We start from the raw sequence: 23,694 nt of genomic DNA on the forward strand, positions 1-23,694 counted from the left end.
AGTACACTAATAAAAAAAGACATCTTCCTGAAACTCAACAAAAATAAAACAGCTGAAAACACTGGATTTCATTCAATTTTTTTTTTGCTATTTTCAAAATCAGAATTGCAGTAAGTTTATGGCTGGAACAAGTGAGGATGCAGTGATTTGTGAAAAACCATTCCACCATGGGCTAATGGTTTTACTAAGATTTCATGAGTTGAAATTATCCTCCTGCTGAGTTCTGGTGGTCTACATGCTGATTGGAGTATTTCTATTTTCTCTATTTGGTATTGCTTGCAGCAGATTAGCAAGAGAAGTAAACCTAAACACATTCATCTCTTTGTTTGACTGCAGGCAAAACATAGCTCTGTTCTCTGTTTGATGCTGTATTAACATGTGCTAAAGCAGTGTTTGTGTCTAATGTCAGCTGGTTCAAGAGCTGCCAAAATACACAAGTGGTGATAGAAAAAATTGGACAAATTTGGACCTGAACTCAATTTGAATCAGCAACTGTTTGTTATCAGCCTAAAATAAACATTTTGACCATCTGGCAGATTTTGTTTCTGTTTAAATTATTGGCGGTTATAGGGGCGGGGCCACAGGCACCTGCTGAAATCTGATTGGCCCCCTGAAGTGCCCTTATCCTGTCATTTATCTGTGCTTTGTGTCATTATCAAATTATAGGTGGATGCAATTCCAAGTCCAAACAATAGGTGGATGCAATTCCAAGTCCAAACACTAGTGGCACTAACAAGGTCAGGGATGAGGTCCTGCCCCAAGTGGAGGAGTTTAAGGATCTCTGGGTCTTGCTAAGGAGTGAGGGGAAGATGAAGCGGAAGATCATGGATACAAGCGGCCAAACGTTGTTTTTTCTGCAGGGTGTCTGGGCTCTCTTTTCAAGATGGAATGATAACCGTGGTCATCTGGAAGAGACTCAGATCTGCTGCTTCTCCACATCAAGAGGAACCAGTTGAGGTGGCTCAGGCATCTGGTCAGGATGCCTCCCTGGTGAGGTTTTCTGGGCACATCCAACCAGGAGACCTAAAGGAAGACCCAGGACATGCTGGAGGGACTATGTTTCTCAGCTCACCAGCGAATGCCTTGGTACTACCCAGAGTAGCTGGCCCAAGTGGCTGAGGAGAGAGAAGTCTGGGACTCTCTGCCTAGGCTGCTGCCCCGCGACCTGACTCCGGATAAAAATATGATAATGGATGGATGGATGAAACATTATGGCACTAACAAGCCAAAAAAAATTCATGTGTGAAATCTTCTGTAAAGATGTTGGACTAATACTTGGCTCTTCTTTAAATAGTGTGGCCCCTTGATGGCCCCATGCTCAGAAAATTCTAGATCCGCCTCTGGTCTAAAAGTTATGACTATTTGCTATGACTCCTATTGCTGATGCCTCTTTTGCCTCTGTGTGGAAAAATGGGACATAAAAAATGTTTTTTTACACTGGATTCAGTTCAAGGAAAAGGCTGCTTTGTATGACAAACTCTGGTCTACCTGTGGTACAATATGCTTTCAGTGTGAAATGCAAATCACCCAAAGTGACGGAAAAAGTAAGAATAGCAGTGAATAACCGAACAAAGCAGAGGTGAAGAAATAAAAACCTAGAACATGCTCTACTGGTAAAATTGAAGTAGAGAGGATGTGCAGGAACATATTGAGATGCGACGTTGTTGTAGTGCGATGTCTATCACTACCAATGTCTATGTGGGTGGAGTTAAAGTCCTTCAATAAAAAGGAAGTGCGGGTTCCTCCTCCCCTCTGTGTGCGCGTGTGTGAAGCTGCAGGTGGCGTCGCGGGGCGCTGTGAGCTTGTTCATGCACTGGGAGAGTTGAGGACAGGTGCACGTGTTCTGTAAAGTCGTGTCATTATTTCATTAACTTAGTTTAAGTTAAACGGCAGCTTCCAGTGTGAGTGGAAGAGGATGTCCACTCCTGCTGAGGTTGAGGCGTCGGGAGCGACCGACCAGAGACGGAGAGATGCACCCGCTGGCACGAGTACAACAGGTTATGGGCCCAGGCATGCCCAGCAGCACACCCAAGTATATGGACGCGGCCCGCCGCCCCGCTTCGACGGAGATGAAGCGAGGTACCATATATGGGAAGCGAGGTTTTTGGCCTATATGAAGACGTTAGGCCTAAAGGACACAATACTCGGAAAGGACCGAGCGGCACCGAACACACCAGAGGCTGTGGAAGTCGGTAAGAGGAACGAGCTAGCATATGCTGAACTCTGCTGTTGTCTAGATGACAAAACGCTAATGCTAATACTATATGAAGCTCCAGACGACGGAGAGAAAAGTCTAGAGATATTAAGACGTCACTTTGAGTCCGAGGAAAAACCGCGCATTGTGGTACTCTACACAGAGCTGACAAACGTGGTGATGGCACCCGGTGAGGAGCTGGTGGACTATTTGACACGTGTGGAGAAAATTATTGCGGCATTAAACAGAGCAAAAGAGACGCTAAGCGACGCACTCTTGGTGGCAATGGTGTTAAAAGGCCTGACGGAAGAATATGACCCGTTCACAGTGCATGTAACACAGACGAGAGACTCGCTCACGTTTAATGAGTTCAAGGCCCGGCTGAGAAGTTTCGAATGCACGTTACGCTACCGGAACAGACCTCGTGCAGATGAAGTGATGGTGACAAAGCACAAAAATGTTCAGCCCAAAGAGAAAATAAAACCAGGGAAACATTTTGATGGAGAATGTTTTATCTGTGAGAAGGTTGGTCACAGAGCAAGAGACTGCAGATTAAAGAAGAGTAACTGGAAACAGTCCAGCACTGTGACGCGGGACAACAGCAAGGCCTCCACTGTTACAGAGACTGCGCAGGGGAACAGATCTCCAGAAACAGGTCACAGGAGTGAAGCTAAAGAAAATAGCTCTTTTCTACTGAAAGTAAATGAGTACAAACCTAAGGACACAACGCAGAGAGGACTCCTGATTGACAGCGGTGCTTCCACTCACATCATCACAGATGAAAAAGCTTTCATCCGGTTCGACAAGGCGTTCCAGCAGAAGAGGCACGTGATGGAGTTGGCAGACGGCACGCGGCACACTGGCAGTGTTACAGCGCGGGGAGACGCTCAGCTGGAGGTGACTGACGACACGGGAAAAGTTCTGAAGATAATACTGACCAGTGCTCTACTGATTCCTGAGTATCCACAAGACATTTTGTCTGTGGAGGCAGCAGTGTCAAGGGGAGTAAAATTCAGTTTTGAAAAAGACAGCAGCAAGATGATCCTCCCAGATGGCTCCACATGTAGGTTGAAGGTAAAAGACAGGTTGTATTATTTGGATGCTACACCAGCAACTGCTTCAAACAGCAAGGATTTCTGTAATGTATGTCTTGATCTGAAAGAATGGCATGAAATTATGGGTCATTGTAACTATGGGGATATTTTGAAGCTCGAACCCATAGTAGAGGGGATGGCGATCAGAGACAAGGGTAACAAAACTAACCAATGCGAAACTTGTGTAAAAGGGAAATTCACATTGACAAGAATCAAGACAGCTGACACAAGGGCTAAAGCACCCTTAGAGCTGGTGCACACTGATTTAGGGGGTCCTATTTCTCCAGAGTCATTTGAAGGTTTTAAGTATGCTATTACTTTTGTTGATGACTATTCTGGTACTATTCATGTGTACTTTCTAAGGAACAAGAACAAAGCAGTCCAGGCTACACAGCAGTTTCTAGCAGACATGGAACCATTCGGAAAGGTTAAACGCCTGAGGTCAGATAATGGAACTGAGTTCATGTCAGAGGAGTACCAAACTTTGTTGAGAGAAAATGGCATCAGACATGAAAGGTCAGCCCCGTACTCTCCCCACCAAAATGGGACGGTGGAAAGAAATTGGCGCACCTTATTTGAAATGGTCAGGTGCATGCTGATAGAGTCAGGGTTACCTAAGGAGTTATGGCCCCATGCAGCAAAGTTAGCTACTGTGATAAGAAACAGGTGCTACTGCAACAGAACGGGAGAGACCCCATATTTCCTATTTACAGGTAGAAAACCAAACTTATCTGAAATGAGAAAGTTTGGATCTGAGTGCATCGTGTTTAACAGAGACAGGAAGAAATTAGATCCAAAAGGAAAGAGAGGGACCTTTGTGGGTTTTGACACTCATTCTCCTGCTAAAATGGTGTTCTTCCCAGAAACAAACAGCGTTCAAAAACACAGGCTGGTGACTTTTCTTGAGAAAAGCAAAGCAGAAAAACACACACAGACCGATTTGGAAAAAGTGGGGGTTACGTAAGTAGATGGGAGACGACTGTAACTGAAGTAAACAAACCTGAAGAGTCCCAGACCGAGTTTACAGAGGAACATGACACAGACAGGGAGGAAGACACACAGGCTACACGCACATCTGGCAGGGAGAGAAGGAAGCCTAAATATCTTGAAGACTATGAGTGTACAGTTCAAAGTATCGAGCTAGATATTGATTACTGCTACCGTATTGCAACAGGCATCCCTCAAAGTTATGATGAAGCTTTAGAATCAGACAGAAGGGAAAAGTGGAAACAAGCAATGACAGATGAGATGACAGCTTTAAAGGACAGCAACACATTTTCTCTTGTTCCTTTACCGGAAGGGAAACAAACAGTTGGAGGTAGGTGGGTTTTTGCATTGAAGGAGGATGCAAAAGGGAATGAGACACATAAGGCAAGATACGTCGCTAAGGGCTACACACAAGTGCAGGGTGTAGATTACTATGAAACGTTCTCACCTACAGCTAACCTCACATCATTACGTGTACTCATGCAGTTAGCAGCTCAGCACAACCTCAAACTACATCAGATGGATGTTAAGGCTGCATATTTGCACGCACCTATTGATTGTGAGGTATATATGGAACAACCACAAGGCTTCCATGAAGGTCCAAAGGGAGAAAGAAAAATGGTCTGGAAGTTGAACAAATCAATTTATGGGTTAAAACAATCTGGGAGAAATTGGAACCAAATGCTCCATGGTTCTCTGATCAAAAACGGGTTTGTTCAAAGTGCAACAGACAATTGTATCTACACATATCAGTCAGAAGGTGAAAGTGTGATCTTGTTGGTGTGGGTGGATGATATAATTGTGGCTGCCAGTCATGATAACATCTTGAAACAAGTCAAAACAACACTGGAAAATCTTTTCCAAATGAAAGATTTAGGGCAACTTACCCATTTTCTTGGGATAGATTTTGTACAAACGCAGGATGAGATAAAAATGGACCAGTCTAAGTATATACAGAAAATACTTGAAAGATCAGGAATGTCAGACTGTAAAACCAGGGCTACTCCCTGTGAAACCAAGTGTGATCTCACTGTAGAAGGAGACCCCACAGATCCCAAAGAGTACAGAGCTATGGTGGGCAGTCTCATTTACATCATGACCTGCACCAGGCCAGACATTTGCTGGATTGTGAGCAATCTGTCAAGGTATATGTCTGATCCTAGACAAAAACATGTGACGGCTGTCAAACATGTGTACAGGTATTTGAAAGGGACACAACATTACCCGTTATCTTACAAAAAGACTGAGAACACTTTAGAACTGTTTGGATTTTCTGATGCAGACTGGGCAAACGATCCAGGGGACAGAAAGAGTGTTACAGGTTACTGCTTCAGTCTACAGGAAGATGGCGCTGTGGTTTCATGGAAGACTAAGAAGCAACAGACTGTTGCGCTGTCGACATGCGAGGCAGAGTACATGGCTCTAGCAGCAGCAGTTCAAGAAGCCTTGTATCTCAGAAGCCTGCTCGCGGACATGGGACTACATGTTAAAAATGGTCTAGTTAAAATTTCGAGGACAACCAAGGAACAATAAGCTTGGCAAAGAATCCAACAAACCGTCAGAGAAGCAAACACGTGGACATTAAGTACCATTTTGTGAGGGACAATGTGTCACGTGGTAATATGGTCCTTGTTTATTGTTCAACAGAAAACATGATAGCAGATGTGTTCACAAAATCTGCTACAAAGGTTAAACTGGAATGTTTCTGCAAGTTTTTGTTTGGAATGTGAAAAAAAGAAAGCAGACATAAATGTTATTGTGATGCCATCGAGTGGGGGTGTTGTAGTGCGATGTCTATCACTACCAATGTCTATGTGGGTGGAGTTAAAGTCCTTCAATAAAAAGGAAGTGCGGGTTCCTCCTCCCCTCTGTGTGCGCGTGTGTGAAGCTGCAGGTGGCGTCGCGGGGCGCTGTGAGCTTGTTCATGCACTGGGAGAGTTGAGGACAGGTGCACGTGTTCTGTAAAGTCGTGTCATTATTTCATTAACTTAGTTTAAGTTAAACGGCAGCTTCCAGTGTGAGTGGAAGAGGATGTCCACTCCTGCTGAGGTTGAGGCGTCGGGAGCGACCGACCAGAGACGGAGAGATGCACCCGCTGGCACGAGTACAACAGACGTGGTTGTTTTTGGTTACTATAAATTGTTTTGTAACTAGATGACAAAATTCTGGTCAATCGATGAGTTGAGTTTTCTTCTGCTTTTTGGACCCTTCACGGTCAATGCTCGATTTAGACAATTGCACCCCAGATGAGCAGCTGTCCAGGTGGTTTGGTCTGGTTGAAATGGTGCAGAGTGAAAATGAACCAATCCAAATGAAAGTGGGAAAACCTTTGGCATTGCCTTTCCAATTCACCTGTGTAGCCTCCGGAAATGGTCTGTATTTCCATCTACAGGTCACCTCTTCAGTACCGGGTCACATGGAGACATAAGTCTTAACTGGGGCTTTAATCTGCAAGAAAGATACTGTGCTTGCCCAAGGTCCCTCCAAGCTCCCTCTTATCTAAGACTGCTTTGCTTCACAGGACAAGACAGATGGACTTTCATAATTAAATCGTATAATGAACAAGATGAGTAGATAATCATATGGTTGAATGAACAATAATGGTTGAAGAATAATAACAATGTTTTGATTAATCTGTGCTTAAATTACTGAGGTTGAAATGAATATTATTATGTTATGATCAGTAAAGTTAGATTTAACAAGTGAATCACTATCTTCTGACAGCTCACACACTCAAACACGTGACGATGACAAGGTTAAACTAATATGATACATTGCTTTCTGTTCCACAAATCAGAACTCCTGTATCTGATGCAAGGTGTGTTGTCTGAGGTTTGTTGGTAAAACCCTTTTTACATGTCAAATTCTGATTTGTTAGTAAATCAAAATATGATGATTGTTAAAACTGAGCTCACTTAACTGTGACTCAGTTCTTGAGAAAGCTTCGGACCAGCCATCCGCAGCAAAAGCTCTTTAACCCAGATCATCTTTTGACAAGCTGTCAAAAACCTGTTGCACGCTACAGCTGACCACAAACGGTTCCTTCAGAATAAAGCGGAACCACCTTCGACTCCTTAAGAGTTATTCCTAAGACGCAAATAACAACTGTCGTGACCTGGAGACATCTCGAGACTGGTCTAGTCGGCACTGTGGTTTCTTCTACGGACTTCGGTACCTTTGGGGTCCCCGGACCTCAACAAATTCCGGATCTACCATGGGGGTCTTCGAGCTGGTACGTAGACTTGACAGATTGCATCTGATGTGGTTTTATAAACCATCACTATAGTTATAGCAGACCAAATTCACTCCTACTCAGAACTCACTTTCTCCAGATACGAAGGTTCTGATAACATCACATTTTCACATCATCACACCTCACATTCCATCCACTCAGATTCATTCATCACATAAAGTGTTTCCTAGTTGTCATGTTTTAATTGTTTAGCAAATCAATTTCTTACCTTTTATTAACTTGACTCTCTTCTTGAATTAATTCGAAGTGTCTGACAATCCCTGAATAAACAAAGAATTCTAAATCTTCTGGTTAAACATTCAAAGACCAATCAGACTGAATTTCCATATTTGTATAGAAATTCACATCATATTGGTCAAAGTGTAGTGCAGTATATCAAGCTTTAAAAGCACCCAAATACATACGTATGCTACTCCTACACCTGATTAGCACAGTGTTCAGTGCTTTTTTATTTTTCCTGTTGGGAATTTCTTTCTGACCCGTAAATATTCCTACAAAAGATTGTTTTAATTTATTTGGGTTTTTCCAAAATCAGCACAGAAATCTCTAAGAGACCGAGGCAAATGACAGCACAGACCTACGAACTTTCCAGCCCAGATTCATTTTATGAATTTGTGTAAGTGTGCGTAAACGTGGCTTGTAATGTAAAGTGCTATGAGTGGTCAGCCACACAAGAAAAGCACTTAATAAAGCTTTCCATTAAAACTAAGTCCATTATGAGTTTGCACATTAACCACTTTCATGCTGACGCTTTAAATTCCAGTAAAAAATTCTATACTTTTTAAACCTCCAGGAAGTATTTTGGTTCTCTGATCCATTTCATCTAATGTGATTCACTAAATTGTGAAAATCTGTCAGAAAAATCTATAAATTCCATAGCGACGGTGAGAAATGATGTTCTGTGCTGTCTGCAAGATGGTAAATGGTGAATAAATTACATACATCTTGCAGAAAGGACAAATCTTTGGATTGAGGCAATAATCCATTCATGAATCTAAATAAGACGATTTAATGTGAATGTGTAGGGTTAAAGAATTGGAGTGCCTAAAAAGCTCAATATATATTACCTCTACTTATGACCAATAAGCTGTGATACTCTATCTAAATATAGAATATCAACCCTGCTTGGTCTTTACGGTGTTAATCAGAAGATTCTAAGATTCTTTATTTATTCAGGGATTGTACACACTTCGTTTTGATTCAGAAAAGAGTCAGGTTTATAAAAGTAAGAATTTGTTTTACAAACAATTTAAACACGAAAGGTTAACTAACATTTACATTTACTGTGATAGATAGAACTAGATGCGATGTATGAAACCTATGTGTGAATGCAATGTTATCAGAACTTCCGTATCTAGGAGAGTTGAGTTCTGGATGTAAAATAATTTGTTTTGCGTTAAGCTATGAAGTTGATTATTATCAAAAACACATCAGACGCTGTCTGTCATGCCTGCATATCCGCTCAAAGACCCTCGTGATAGATCCGGAATGTCGAAGTCCTCGGACTTCCAGGCACCGAGGTCTGTAGAAGAAACTGCAGCACTACTAGACCGGTCTTAGAGTTGTCGCCAGGTCACAACAGACGGATGGTACCGCACGTCTGGGACTCTTAAGGAGTCTGAACACTGTCAGCTTGTTCTACAGGAACTGTTTGCTGTATCAGCTTCGCAGGTGCAAAAAGATTTTGACGACGTGTCAAAAGCTTTGATGGGTTAGAAAGGTTTTGCTTCAGATGGCCGGTCTGAAGCTTTTCTCAAGAACTGATGAATCACCAGAGTGATCCGGTTTTAATGTTCTCATGTTATGATTTGTGTAGCCAACCATAGGTTGACAAGTTGAGGAATATTACCAAGACAACCTCAGAAACACGCCTTCTTTGATCCGGATGCTCTGATCTGGGGTAAAGGACTATCTATGTGTCACACGTTTAACTTAACTTTACTTTGTCCTTGTGTGAGTGCAAATGGTGATGACCTTGTCATGTAAACATACTGAAACATACATCAATCAACGTAATCATAACATTCATTTCAAACTTCAATCATTGAGCACAGATTAATGACAACATTTCATTATATTATAATTATTATAAGTAGCAATAAACAAAATGCGTATTTAATGATTATTCAACTTTTAAGTTTTAAAAGTTCATATTTAATTTAAGAAACCATTCTTTGATTTAGCAACTAATCCGAGCTACGAGTGATCCTTATTCGGACGCATGAAGAGTCCTGTAGAACGATAAGCAAAGCTTGGACCTTGAGGAGAGAACATTATTGTTGACAATTTGTTATCACATGTTCAGAGCTGCAGGCTCTGAGCTCCAGCTGATGGGATGAAGGAAGGCTGATTTAAAGGGAACACATGCAATCTCGTGTGTCCATTTTGACCAGATGTTGAATGGTCAAACTGTACCTAGAACTGACCATTGCTGGACGTTACAAATGACAAAAACTAATCAGCAGGCTTTCTATCCTGAATTAAGTTTCTCAAGCAATATCGCAATCTGCAGCTATAGAATAAGAATTACTAAACATTTCACAAATTTTACATCTAGCCTTGTGTGAATAAAAATTTCTCTTTTAACTTCTTTGCAGCAAGACAGAAAAATAAAGCGACGGACAGACTTTGGAGTTCAGCGTGTGACGTGAGGCTCAGCTGGAGGATTGAGGGAGCAGCTCAGATGGGAGTGTGTGAGTGCAGGAAAGGCAGCGGATGAGCAAGGAGGACAGGACATGAGAAACCTCTGGCATCAAACTCAGTTAGGAGGAAACATAGAAAACAAAAACATATGGTGTGTGTGTTTCTGCGTGTGTGTTTGTGTGTCTCTGTTTGTCCAGAAGCTTCGAAACCGTGCAGCTTCTTGATTTACTGATGGTTGTTTAAAATCTTTACCTTATTTTTACTGAAACATTACCAAATTCTTCCAAAGCAGCATGTTACCTCTGAACACGCCACCAGATCTGTTGGCCTCATCTCTGGCCAACAGATCTGGTGACTTTGAATGAAAATCGTGTCACATACAGAGAGTTTGAAAAGTCAAGTTGATGGATTGAAACACCTCTTAATCTCCTACAACCATCTGTAAAATACCCAGGCTGCTGTGAATGAGGTGGGTGCAGACTGCAGCCAGCCTCAGACACAGCAGTAGAGGACACATTTAGATTTAACCAAACCAGAAGACCTTTACTTTACAATGCACATCCCATTCATCAACAAGAAATCTGCAGTAAAATAGCTTGTGTTTTCAGTTTCATATTAGCTCTCACTGACTCACATTATCCTTTCTTCTGCTTTTCCCAGCAAAATCATTCAATTTAACCAATTTGCATTGAATTTTTGTTGTAATAATTCAAATTACTCGCTTTCATATTTATGATGATATGACTTCAGCTACGATGACATATTTGATGTATTCTTGATCCTACAAAAATATGATTGTGGTTTGTGGTTGATGGGGATTTGAAGAATAGATACAATATTTTATGCATTTTAATAAATATTTATATTTCAAATCCAAAATAAATACAAACTTTTTCATTTAAGAAATTGTAAATTTTACTTATGAATAGATATTTCACGTGCGTCTCTATAAAAAAATCAAGTGTTTTAAAAGAATGAGCTTGAAATGGATGTCAACATGGCCAATCAAAAATATGCAAATGAATAAATAAATACATAAATCTACCAGAACTAAATACAGAATAGCAAAACCACAAAACGAAGCATTTACTATTTGATCACCCCCTTCCAAGATGGGAAAGTGAGTATAAATATGAAAAATAAATCTCACTGGTCTTAAAGGGAGACAAGGCAGTTTTGGCTTTTTTTTAGCACCCCCTAGTGTCAGGTTAGTGAAACCATAAGCAAAACTTATCTCCTCGCTATGCATTTGTCTTTTTGACACCTTAATCTAACAGCTGAAATGTCTCCTCAACCTTCGTTAGATTCTGCAGGAGCGGTTCATCACTAAATAAAAATAAGCTCTGTTCATGATCTAAAACATGCAGGAAATGTGCTGCTCTGGCATGTCAGCTCCACTTCACTGAGTCCAACAGGGATTGGACTGGCACTGTGTCGTTGCAAGTGCTGTATTCTGGCCACAGAGGGCGGTGGGGGTTTGAGTGACATATTACTCACTCTGTTAAGGGTCATTTTAGCATATACTGGCTCAAGAAAGTGAAATAAAAATACGAAAAAGTTACATAGCCTTTAACCTTTGACAACTATTAAGACAAACAACCTATCTTCATCTACCTCTGATGGGGGGATGAAAGACTCTCCTGCACACATCAATGCAGTTTCTTAATTTCAAACTATATTCCTGTGTTTTATTATAATGTCAGTGTTATTCATGCAGATCCAAATGCATGTAAAAGAAGTTAGCCACTACATTTTCTAAACTTCTTCACAGAAGGACAACAAACCAAACATTAATCGAATGACTTTAGGATCAAATCATAAACCGCTTATTAAAAACAAAGCAGGTCAACCATAGATTCTGTATATTTGCTCCAGAGCTGCAACCTATTATCCAAAGTGCACGAGTTTAAAGAAAATACAGCAGTTTAAATAAAGCCAGACAGGAGAAAATGTAACTCACAGTCTATTACATAAGTGAAAATTTTACAGAAATATTATGTCACAGTTATTAATCTACTGTAAGACGATTTGACTCTGTATTGTTCCTCCTGAAATGCCTCTGGGTAGTGAGGGCATGACTGATGTCAGGCAGTCGTAAATCTTCTAAATGAATGTCTAAACCAGTCTAAATTGTAAGGTTTTAACCAGCAGAAAAAATGTGAACGTGTAAGTCTGAGTCTTAACCCCAACCCTAACCCTAAACCCTTACAAAATAAGTCTTGATCATAAAACTTTAGTGGATCTGTGAGAAGTGGTGAGTGTTTGACAATGACTGGCTCGCACTCAGGACAAACACAAAGGAAAATTTTAAATTACAATAGAAAACTTTTTGTTCTTTAACCCTCTGGAGGCAGGTGTTGCAGATTAGCAAAGTTAAAATCTACCTACCTGGTTACTCCACATACGGAAGGACTTAGTTGTTTGTCCTTTTATCAAAACTTATTTTGAGCCTGAGAAGGTTAAGATCACAAATGATGAGAAGATTCTATATCTAAAACTCTATTACTGCAGAAGAACACTTACAGAGAAAAGAGAAAAGAAACAGAGGGATGGGGGTGATTAAAGAAAGAAAATAAATGGGAAAGATAGAGAGAATGAAAGAAGATATATGGATGGGAATATGGAAGTAAGCGAGGACTGAAAGATGAATGATGGAAATAATGACAATGGTAGAGACCATAGAAATGGATGAATGAATGAATGAATGAATGAATGAATGAATGAATGAATGAATAAATGAATGAATGAAATCTATGATTAATCAATGGATAAAAAGAAAAATGGACGAAAGGATGGGAAAGTGGAAGGAAACAAGGTCTGACGGATAGATGGTGGAAGCAATGGCAATATGAATGAATGAATGAATGAATGAATGAATGAATGAATGAATGAATGAATGAATGAATGAACAGATGCTCAATAAACAGATGATAAATCAATGGACAAAAAGAAAGATGGACAAAAGTAAGGACATATGGAAGGAAGGAAGGACAGAAGGAAGTATGGATGGATGGGTGGTGGATCAATCGATCGATAGATAGATAGATAGATAGATAGATAGATAGATAGATAGATAGATAGATAGATAGATAGATAGATAGATAGATGATAGATAGATAGATAGATAGATAGATAGATAGATAGATAGATAGATAGATAGATAGATAGATGATAGATAGATAGATGATAGATAGATAGATAGATAGATAGATAGATAGATAGATAGATAGATAGATAGATAGATAGATAGATAGATAGATAGACAGACAGACAGACAGACAGACAGACAGACAGACAGACAGACAGGAGCAGTTGTCTAAAGGTGTTGACTGATCATACTGTGAAGGAGAAGCTGACAGTAGTGGTGTGTGAACCGTGTGAGATGTGGCACCTGAATGTTGTCTGATGGAGGCTTCTTCACACCTCATCATGTAAAACCAGAAGCAGCTAAAGGCTGGAGCATCTGTGAATGGAGACATCTTTGCTCTCTGAAGTCCAATCAGATGAAAACCTATTTTTTTCTTCTCAGTTGCCACTTTATTTGTTTTCTTAGCTCAGCAACCTCTTAAATGGTCTCTCTGGGGTACAGTTGTGTAGTAGCTTCCACCAGATTTACTCTGATGTTTTCTCTCCTCTTTCATATAAAGTAAGTTAATGAGGCCAGCAGGGGGGTGGAATCTGCTTTTATTGCAAAAATGAAGTATGATGTACTTATTCATTGTAGTTTTAACAAAAGCAGTTCATCAGCTCTGATGTGATTTATATTTGTCTCTGCTGGCACATCTGCTGGAGCTTGTTGCACTAGTGGGTTGATGTCAAACATTTTTCATGACAGCCTCTCAGCATTTGAACCCATTTATACTTTTATCAAGTACTTTAAAGCCATTGGCTCCTTTTAGGTTCAGGCTCCAGTCAGTCCAAGCATGGGAACTACATTAGCTTAAGTGCTTGTATAATTTACAAGATTCAAGTAAAATGGCGAAAGATGTTATTACATTTTACAATTTTAAATGTTTTCTGCTCCTTTAATGAGGCAGAAATGACAATAGAGTATTTTTAAGAAAAGAGGAAGATTTGTGCATGCGTGAAATGAAAAAATACAAATAAATAAATAAATAAATAAATAAATAAATAAATAAATGTCAAACGCGTCTGCATTGTTTGAAACTTTTACGCAGCCAAGCGAAATCAGATTCAACAGTTTGAGCTAACAGTACTGTTTCAACTTTGGCACAGAATAAAACCTCCAACACTTTGGGTCCTCTTCAGGAGCCACTTGGAGACCTTTACTGCAGCCGTTTTACGCACGCTGGCTGCGCAGACTGAAAACTGTATCTGGCGCACATGATTGATTTTCCAACTCGCATCGATTTATTTTATGCATTACAAAGCTTAATGCGCGATGCATAGAATGATTTTAGATCGGTGTCTTACCTGGAGTTGTCGCGGCTCTGGAGAAGTGCGGGCGCGTGAGTCTGCAGCCCCTTATCCAAAAGGAGAAAGAGCGGTCCTGCGTGGCGCGCTGGGCTCGAAGAACAGACAGATTTGTTTAATCGCGTCTCTTTGATGAAGCACCGAAAGCGTCAGAGAGGTGAAGCAAATGCAGCTACCGCTCTGGCACGACTGACTGTTCATCGGTGAGAATTATTTTGCTTGCCACCCTCCCCTCCCTCACTCACTCACCCAGCGTCTCCTACCCATGAGAAATAAATAATCTTTAATCTCTCACTATCTGTTAGGAGCGCATCTCCAAATAAAATCTTATGGAGGCTCAAAGTTGTGCTTTCCACAAACTTCTTGAATGTTTTTCTTTATTTTTCTGTTCTTTTCTTTTAAATTTTTATTTTGACAACACATTCAAACGATCTGCCTGTTGTAAAACTTTCCCAGGCTGTCAGACTCGCAGCGGTGCAGGACTGGTCGGGATTAAACCGTGGGATTATATCTCTCAATCGTCATTCCACCCCCCCCCCCCCCACCCACCCCACACACACACACACACTGGTGGACAATGACATCAGTCTTTGGCAGATTCAGACAGACAGATTCACGTGGGATGGAGAGAAAGACAAAGAGGAGATAAAAAAAAGGAAAAAAATGTAGAGGGAAATTTTTAAGAAAAGACTCAGAGCCAATGATCTATAATTGAAATAAAATCAAGTTGAGTCAAGCTGTGCAGAAAATGTCAGTGATAAATTTCTTTCAGAGGTGACTAAAGAAATGATTGTGGATACACACACGGCCAAATCTGTATGTGTGTGCTAACAGATGGCTACAGCAGTGACGCAGGAGCTGAATACTGGGTTTCTATGTGTTTGTGAGGTTGCTTGTTACTGAGGGTGTATGTGTGTGTGTGTGTGTGTGTGTGTGTGTGTGTGTGTGTGTGTGTGTGTGTGTGTGTGTGTGTGTGTGAGGGAGAGACATTTATTAAAATAAAGAAGTTGCACAAGTTCAGCGTTACGCATGTATGTGTGTATTCTGTTTTTGCATCCTTCACTCTCTCATACAGAAACGTTCATGCACAATTTTCTCACACGTTTGCCTCTTTGTCCAGGTGCTTGCTGCCTTTCTCTACAAATATTCACGAGAGACCTTGAATCTGTGGCAACTTCTATTCACTGAAAAACAGCCCTACGAAGATGTGTTTTTAGAGACGGAGAGAGAGAGTGTGTGTGTGTGTGTGTGCATGTGTATGTGTGTGTGTGTGTGTGTGTGTGTGTGTGTGTGTGTGTGTGTGTGTGTGTGTGTGTGTGTGTGTGTGTGTGTGTGTGTGTGTGTGTGTGTGTGAGGCACAAAAAGATAGGGTCAGAGCATGGTGCATGAGAAGAAAAAAAAGATGTCAGCAAAGGTAAAGACTCATTGGCCTCTTCTGAAAAATGCTTTGAGGCCTTTTGACACTGGGGGTGTGGATGCCAGCCAATAAATTCTTCTTCTGTTGGGATTAAAATCCAGAAGATTTTTGTTGTTTTAAACTAGAAAATTCAGTCCAGCACGAGCTGTTTGGGTTGAATAAGACACATCAGATTCACATTCATCCAGCAGAATTCCATGTACAGGTAGAATTGGAAAACCCAGAATAGGTGCAAAAGTTCATTTATTTCTATTCTCCATTTTAGACTGAGAGACCATCTAAAAGCTCAGGAACCCTTTGCATGTGTTTTGGATTCATTAGCTGATTAGAGTGTGGCACTTTGATTCTAGTATATTAAAGCTTTTCACAAAATTCTACTTGTCTGAACTTAGGGGTTTCATAAGCTGTAAGCCACAATCATCTCACTTCTAACCAATAAAGGCTTGAGATATCTATCTTTGCATGTGATGAGGCTGTCTCATGTAGTAATTTCATCTTTTAAGCAGAATTACTAACATAAATAAACGTTTGCACCATATTCAAATTAATTGAATTTCGCCTATAGCTGATGATTCTTGCAGCCTACTCTTGTGATGTCATTGACCCATAAGAAGTTGATCAGAGGGTAGAAACAAACTTTACAGTGCAAAATAAATAAATAAATAAATAAATAAATAAATAAATAAATAAATAAATAAATAATAAAAAAATAACACAAGGTGATCTGAAAAACCGCTGATCTGATGTTGTCTTACATAATTATCTTTTTTTTCTGGAGCTACTTTGACAATTACTTCAATTTTGATGCTGTTTAATAAACTAATTTCTTCTAACAATGAAAATCCTGTTTTAGATGTTACGCTTCAATTTAGAGGCCAACAGTGGACTCAGTCAGTAGGGCTCGAAGAATGTGTGAAGATCTTTTGTGTATTCCTTCTGTGTTTTTCTTCTGAACTCTTTTTTAAGTAGTTTTTTTAAACACATGAAAGTTTTTTTTTTTTACCCTGCTAACAGTTTCAATCGCTCCTGCGATCTTCTTCAGAGCTAGCCACTAATGACGGCATCACTTCCTTCTTCGTTTATCCACGGGCAGCAGAAAGCAACACTGCCAGATACTTTGAATAAATATACAAGAAAAAAAGTACTATCACTCATCACTTGCCAGAAGATGATAAATATTCTTACAAAAGAAGCTGAAAACAGCTTTTTACCACAAATACAAAGTTTATTTATCTAGATGATAAGATAAAAAACAAGTTCTTGAAATAACAAGATGATTGTGGCATATTATAATCTTGTGCTACATCATCACATACTTGAGGTATCTAACAGTTTTGTGCTGACCATTATTGAATGTTTCATGATGTGAAATGAGCAAATACTGTGAGTTGCTTAAAGCTATGAGTTGACATAAAATCTTGTTATTGCAAGAAATGTCATAAAATCAAATTTAAAAGCACATGATTTCTGTTCGACATCTATTTTTTGGTCACTGACTGAATAATGTCAAATATGTTTTTAGTACTTTTTAATTTTACTCAATTAGGGTTGTTTCCAAATGAGAATTTATATTGAAACAGTCAAAATATGAATAAAAGCACCCTAGACCTCTTCTGAACCATCTTGTTAATGAAACAAAAGATCAATGGAGGTGTAAGCGTATCGTCAGGTTAAGAACATCATCATTTTACAATAAAGATCTGTTTTGACTAGAAAAAATGTGTAAAAGGTCATTATATTATATATATTTTCCTTGGTGTGATTGTTGGTATCTGATTAATCAAACGAGTCGTGGTCATGGAATTCAGAGGCACCAAGGTGGGATTTGACCTATATGTCTAACTAAGACTCATTTGTGAGTCATAATAATTATAAAGAAGTTCTGACCTTCACCTGCAGGAGAGCTGCTAACTGAGTGAAAGTCCAAAAGTGCATTTAGAGCACACAGACAAAAATTCATGCCATTAAGACAAAGAAAGGTGACTGGGTTAAAGTGAAATGCATCATGGGTAAAAATCCACATGACGTTCTGAGTCGGCGAGCTTCAAGGCCGGCAGCCATTTAGACTTCACTCACATGGTGACTTTATTTCACCTCCTTCTCTTCACTCACTCAGGTTCATCTTTCATGTCTGCTTCTTTTGGGTATTTTAACACCCCCCACCCCTTCCTCCCAGGTTGTTTGGTTAAGCACCAGTTTAAGTCACAGTTTCTTTTTCGGCCACTTTTATTTTCTGTTCATTTGGAATAAAATCACGAACAGTCGGCAGTCATGCCATGCGGACTTGGCAGGAAACAAGAGAACTCTGCTGGGGCAGTGATCACTGCTCTCCCTTAGCACATTACCGCTCCCACATGCAGGATCGCACACATAAACACACAGATGCACTCGCTCCCTGTGTACTTTACTGGAATGTCTCCCACTTCCTTGTGTCGGAAGCATACCCTCCCTTTCTCCCTCTGCCATCCTGCTCAGCCTGGATCCTTTTTATCTTGCCTGCCCTCTCCTGCATCTATCTGTCACTCATCAACCCCCTCGGTCACTTACCTTCTCTCTCTATCCTTCTATTCTTTGCTGCCTTTATTTTTTGCTCTTATTTTATCTTCATCGTTTTGTATGGTGTCTGTATTATTTTTGTGCTTCTTCTTCTCTTTTCATAGTGTTCCACCAGCCCTCTGTGTTGGGCTTTGGGCCAGCATGAGTCAGAGACAGGTTGTAATTACTCCTCCTCTGATAGCGATGGCAAAGGGAAGATGGAAAATAAAGTGAGAAATGTGTGACTAAACTGAAAAAAGATAAACCGACTGATTATTTGCTCTTTTAACTGTGGTAAACTAAAGCTGCTGATGATTAAAAATTGAATTGTTGTCATCTCTGTGCACAAGAAGTCAATATTTATCGCCAATGTTACTTTTTTATTTCATCTGGAACATCCAGTTACAAATAATATGAAATGATTTCTATCACATGCTTAATGTAACGTTCCTGAGCTGACCTCGTTTGGAAAAGCTATAATTGAGTTGCAATGTAGGGCGGGCACTGCCTCCTTGACTTTAGCACTGAGCTGGGACAAATTTGCATGCCTTTAAAAATCAATAGAAGCCTTGAAAATCATAATGCATAATGAAATGAGCTCAAACAAGAAAATAAAGAATGCTTTCAAAAGGTTGCTTGCCTTTTAGATCAGACCTAGTTGTGCACTTTTTCAATTTTCTCCTCTCAGTGGCAGCTGAAATGGCAGGAGATCTCATTAGTTAAAGGTTGTAACAGACATTGTTTGAAGATTGTCAGCTAGACGCCTCTCGGTGAACGGTGCTGTTAATTACCCAAACTAGCGAGAAGGAGACGGTCTCGTCGTTGGGCATAGGTTAGCTTCCAGATGCTATTCTTATCCTGGGTGATCGATGATATTTTGTCAGCTGACTGGGGGTCACAGCTTACTGAGACAAGGGTCACCAATTATGTGCAAGCAGCACCCTTTATTTCCTCTCTACTTCTTCATTTTCTTCAGTAAACAGGAGTTTTAACACACACACACACACACACACACACACACACACACACACACACACACACACACACACACACACACACACACACACACACACGCATGCACACGCATGTAGGTGAGTCACATTGCACTGCCATACACATAGTGTGTATCCCTTAATTAAATGTCCTCTGTAGTTTTAGTTTATTAAGCAAATGTGTGTTTGTTTACTTGCTGGTGGTGTGTGGGACCCCTACTTTCCACCAGACGTAAAAGCGTTGTAAAACTCTAGCCACCATTATAGTGGACAGGTTCCTTTCCACGGACCTCAAAGTGTCACATTTAAACTCGTCTCAGAAGCATAAAGATGCGTTGCTTATGTTTTGAGTCAGTTTTTTTTTTCATTTTACGCTTCCAGAACGCACCAAACTCGACATAAAACTGTGTAAAACATCTAGAAGCTTTCAAAATAAAAGTCATGTACAGATTTCTCCTTGCTTAACTAGTAAAAACCGAACATCATTTCCTTTTTACTTCTGTAGAAGAGGTAAACAGAACTGAAAATAGAGCTCTGTCAATTCTGACTGGAATATGCAGTCATGCATATAAACTATAGCTGTTTATTTCTTAATGAGCTGAACCTAACTATGAACACCCCTACTCCCTGAGGAGTCGTTAGTCTCTATTGTGTGAGAATGGTTGTTTTGATTGGATGCAAAAGGGTGTGGCCTAGACTGAACATGTTTTTGAATTAGGTGCAAAGCTGCAATGTATGTATCTGGAAAGATGAAACCTGAGCCCTTGTCCTTCTCCTTTGGATACATGCAGCCGATTTTCTCTTTGCTTGTTGTAGTGTGAACTTGCAAAGTCACGCATGTTGTTTTGAATTCTCTCAGGATTTTGTGACCTCCCGGGACCCTCTGCCTGAAGATGCACTATCGTTGGAAGAGAGATTGCAGGTAAAAAGCCTCTATTACATTGCATGCCACTCATGTGGAAAGAAAGGGTGAGAGATGATGCAAATCAAAATATGTACCTCAAAGGGACATGAAGCAAGAATGACATCTTGTGGTCAAATTTGTGTACTGCAGTCCTTTTTCAAAACAAAGTGACTCCTTCACTTCTGTTCATGAGTTTCATGGCAGTTGCCAGCTATGGATCAGCGCCAGAAGATTCTAGATGGCAAGCAAAGACCAGTCATACATAGTAAGTTGATAAGTAGATGAATAAATTTCAGTCTAATATCGAGTTGTTGGTAATTGAGTTGATTAGTTGTTTCAAATTTATTGTTAGCAATGTTAGCTCAATGTTAGCCTCTAGACTTCTTTAACCAATATTAAAGTAAAACAAAAAGATGCCGTGGCTTCTTCGGGGTACAAGCAGTGGCGGTTCTACATGGAATTACTCCCCGGGCGAGGCTCAGGTTTCATACGTTATTTCTTGTACCGTACAAGAAATAACGTATGGGTCACTCTTTTTACTGGCTTTTGTTCTTTAAACAGCTCTGATGTTTTTTGCTGGTCGGCGTCAAATTGCAAATGCAAGAGCAAACTCAGCAATCCTGCAGGCTCACAGATTGTAAACAAATACTACGTACCTCTTTGGCCTTTTTGATAAGGAGCATAACCGACATCCCCCAGTCAGCTGAGAAGCAATTCTGTTTCAATGCTACTTTCTTTCCAACAGGACTGAGACATTACACTATTTTGTGATAATTTTCCTGCAAAAGTCTGACTTATTGCATTATTAATAAAATGAGTTGTTGAAATCAAAGGAATATATAAGATTTTTTGTCCTCCAGAGTTTAAGTGAAAGGGAGAGGAGTAAAAATAAGGTTTCCTCTACTGTACTTGTTACTGGTAAGCTCTCCTCCTCAACTAGGTTGATTATTTTAAGCTCTGTGAGATTGATTTCAAGGCCCTGTGGGGGCCTTGTGGTTCTGTACAAGTAAAAATGAAAGTGCACTCAGACCATATAAGAATAAAGGTTTGGACTGGGAACATTACAAAGACGAGGAGGAAAGAGGACTAGAGGTGGCCTCTAGGTTCCTAGTGTTATAAATAGGTGAGCGTCTTCAAGGACATCAGTGATGATTTGGGTCAAACTATTTCCTCTTCCTCCTGAGGTGTGCCTTAAATGCGGCCCTCGAAATGTCTCTTCCAAAGCAACATATCTTCATTTTCACAGAGATCAAACCCAGATTCGACAGAATATCAAAATATTTTCTATCAAAAAACACATTTTATCTCTAAACATTCTAGTGAATTAAAAGCAGTGCTTTAAAAGAAGCCATTAAAGTGGCGAAAACATGAAATAAAGAAAAGAAAAACAATTATATCTCAATGTCCTTGGACATATTCGGTTGCAGTTTAAAAAATTAATTAAGTGCTGAAACTCGAGTTTCTATGAGAGCCCCGTAATTTCAGCGCAAATGCATTTTTCTCTAAACGTTCATCAGTGTCTGATCCTTTGCAGAAGAGGACCTTGTCTTGTTTATTTATTATCAGAACACTAAGCAGAGATGTTCAGAATCAAATGTGGAGTAAAAACGTTTGTTTGAGACCAGAAACTCTGCAGTTTGGTGGTGATTCAGTCTTGAATTGAATAACATGATTAGTTTGTGCTCTGCTTGTGATGTCATCAAACCCTAACCTAACCCCAACCATAACGCCCCTTACCTCAGGAGAAAACTTGTACTGATTAGTCAGTCCCCAGGATTCACCACCTTCATATCTGAGGAGGAAAACTGTGAGGTTGGGTTTGTCTGCTATCTAGTGGAGAAACAATTTAACAGCTTTTGTACAACATAAGCTAATGGGAAGTTTCATCAGGCTAAAAATGCTTTAATGGGAATGTGTGGTGGATATGTGTTCTGTAAAAGTTGGTGGGTTGCCTGTCTTGTAGTTAAACTAATTTTATTCATGAACATATCTAAATTTGTTATAAAAAGGTCTGCAAACTATTTGTAATTTTTCAAAAATAAATACTCAGTCCTACAAAACTTCAGTTGCAACATCCTTACATATTCACCAAGGAAAACTTAAACAAAAATGTTAAATTAAAGATAAGATAAGATAAGATAACAAGTGGGAAATTTGTTTCGTTTACAGCCAAGTAAAAGTAAGGTAAAAGTTATGCAGCAGAGGGAGAAAACACTAAAATACAATAAGTTCAATCGTAATGAGATAAAATAAACTCAATACAATAGACAATTTATACCTTAAGAATGGGTTAAAAAATAATAACCATACTATATACAGCTTAGAAATACAGAGTAAAACTTCATCCAACAGATTTGTTGTAAAGTCTGACAGCAGTGGGGGGGAAAGACCTCCGGAATCTCTCTGTCCCACACCTTGGGTGCCGCACTAAAGGAGCTGCTCATAGCTGTCAAAATCACCTGCATGGGATGGGAGATATTATCCAACAGGGATGACAGTTTAGCTGTCATTCTCCTGTCACTTACCACCTCCACAGGGTCCAGGGGGCATCCTAGAACAGAACTGGCCCTGCGGATCAGTCTGTTCAGCCTCTTCCTATCCCCTGCAGAGATGCTGCTGCCCCAGCAGACCACACCATAAAAGATGGCCGAGGCCACCACAGAGTCATAAAAGGTCTTCAGGAGAGGGCCCACAACTCCAAATGACCTCAGTCTCCATAGTAGGTACAGCCTACTCTGCCCTTTTCTGTACAGGGCATCTGAATTATGAGTCCAGTCCAGTTTATTGTTCAGATGGACCCCAAGCATGGACGTAATTTTGGGGGTGGGGGTGGGGGGGTGGGGGGGTGGGGTGGGGGGGGGGTGGGTGGGTGGGGAACAGGGGGGACATGTCCCCCCCCCCACATTTTCCAAAGTCAAGTTTTGACCCCTGCACTTTTTACCATCCAAAACAGTATTACGCTATATTAAATTAACACTGGATGAGCTCTAGGACCAAGCGGAAAACAACCGTTTGTGTTGAAGTCTGTTTCCCATTAGAGCATACCGTAAAGATACCCCTCCCCCCTCCTCCCTCCCCCGTGTCCCCCCCACTTCTAAAGTGAAAATTACGTCCATGACCCCAAGGTACCTGTAACTGTCCACAGTCTCAATGTCCATGCCCTGTATGCTCAATGGTTGAAGCGAGGAATGCTTATGCCTACAAAAGTCTACCACCAGCTCCTTAGTTTTGCTGGTATTAA

General features: G+C 40.3%; 1 protein-coding gene across 1 annotated transcript in view; it reads right to left on the reverse strand.

Moving 5' to 3' along the window:
* Nucleotides 1-14,830, reverse strand: part of camkvl (CaM kinase-like vesicle-associated, like) — a 94,747-nt gene extending 79,917 nt beyond the window's left edge. Inside the window, exon 1 of the mRNA XM_015967993.3 lies at nucleotides 14,606-14,830. The gene's annotated coding sequence lies outside the window, so the exon portion shown is untranslated. The remainder of the gene's footprint in view (nucleotides 1-14,605) is intronic.
* Between the last annotated feature and the right edge of the window lie 8,864 nt (nucleotides 14,831-23,694).

This window comes from Nothobranchius furzeri, chromosome 15, assembly GCF_043380555.1.
Source record: "Nothobranchius furzeri strain GRZ-AD chromosome 15, NfurGRZ-RIMD1, whole genome shotgun sequence".
NCBI classification, from domain to species: domain Eukaryota; kingdom Metazoa; phylum Chordata; class Actinopteri; order Cyprinodontiformes; family Nothobranchiidae; genus Nothobranchius; species Nothobranchius furzeri.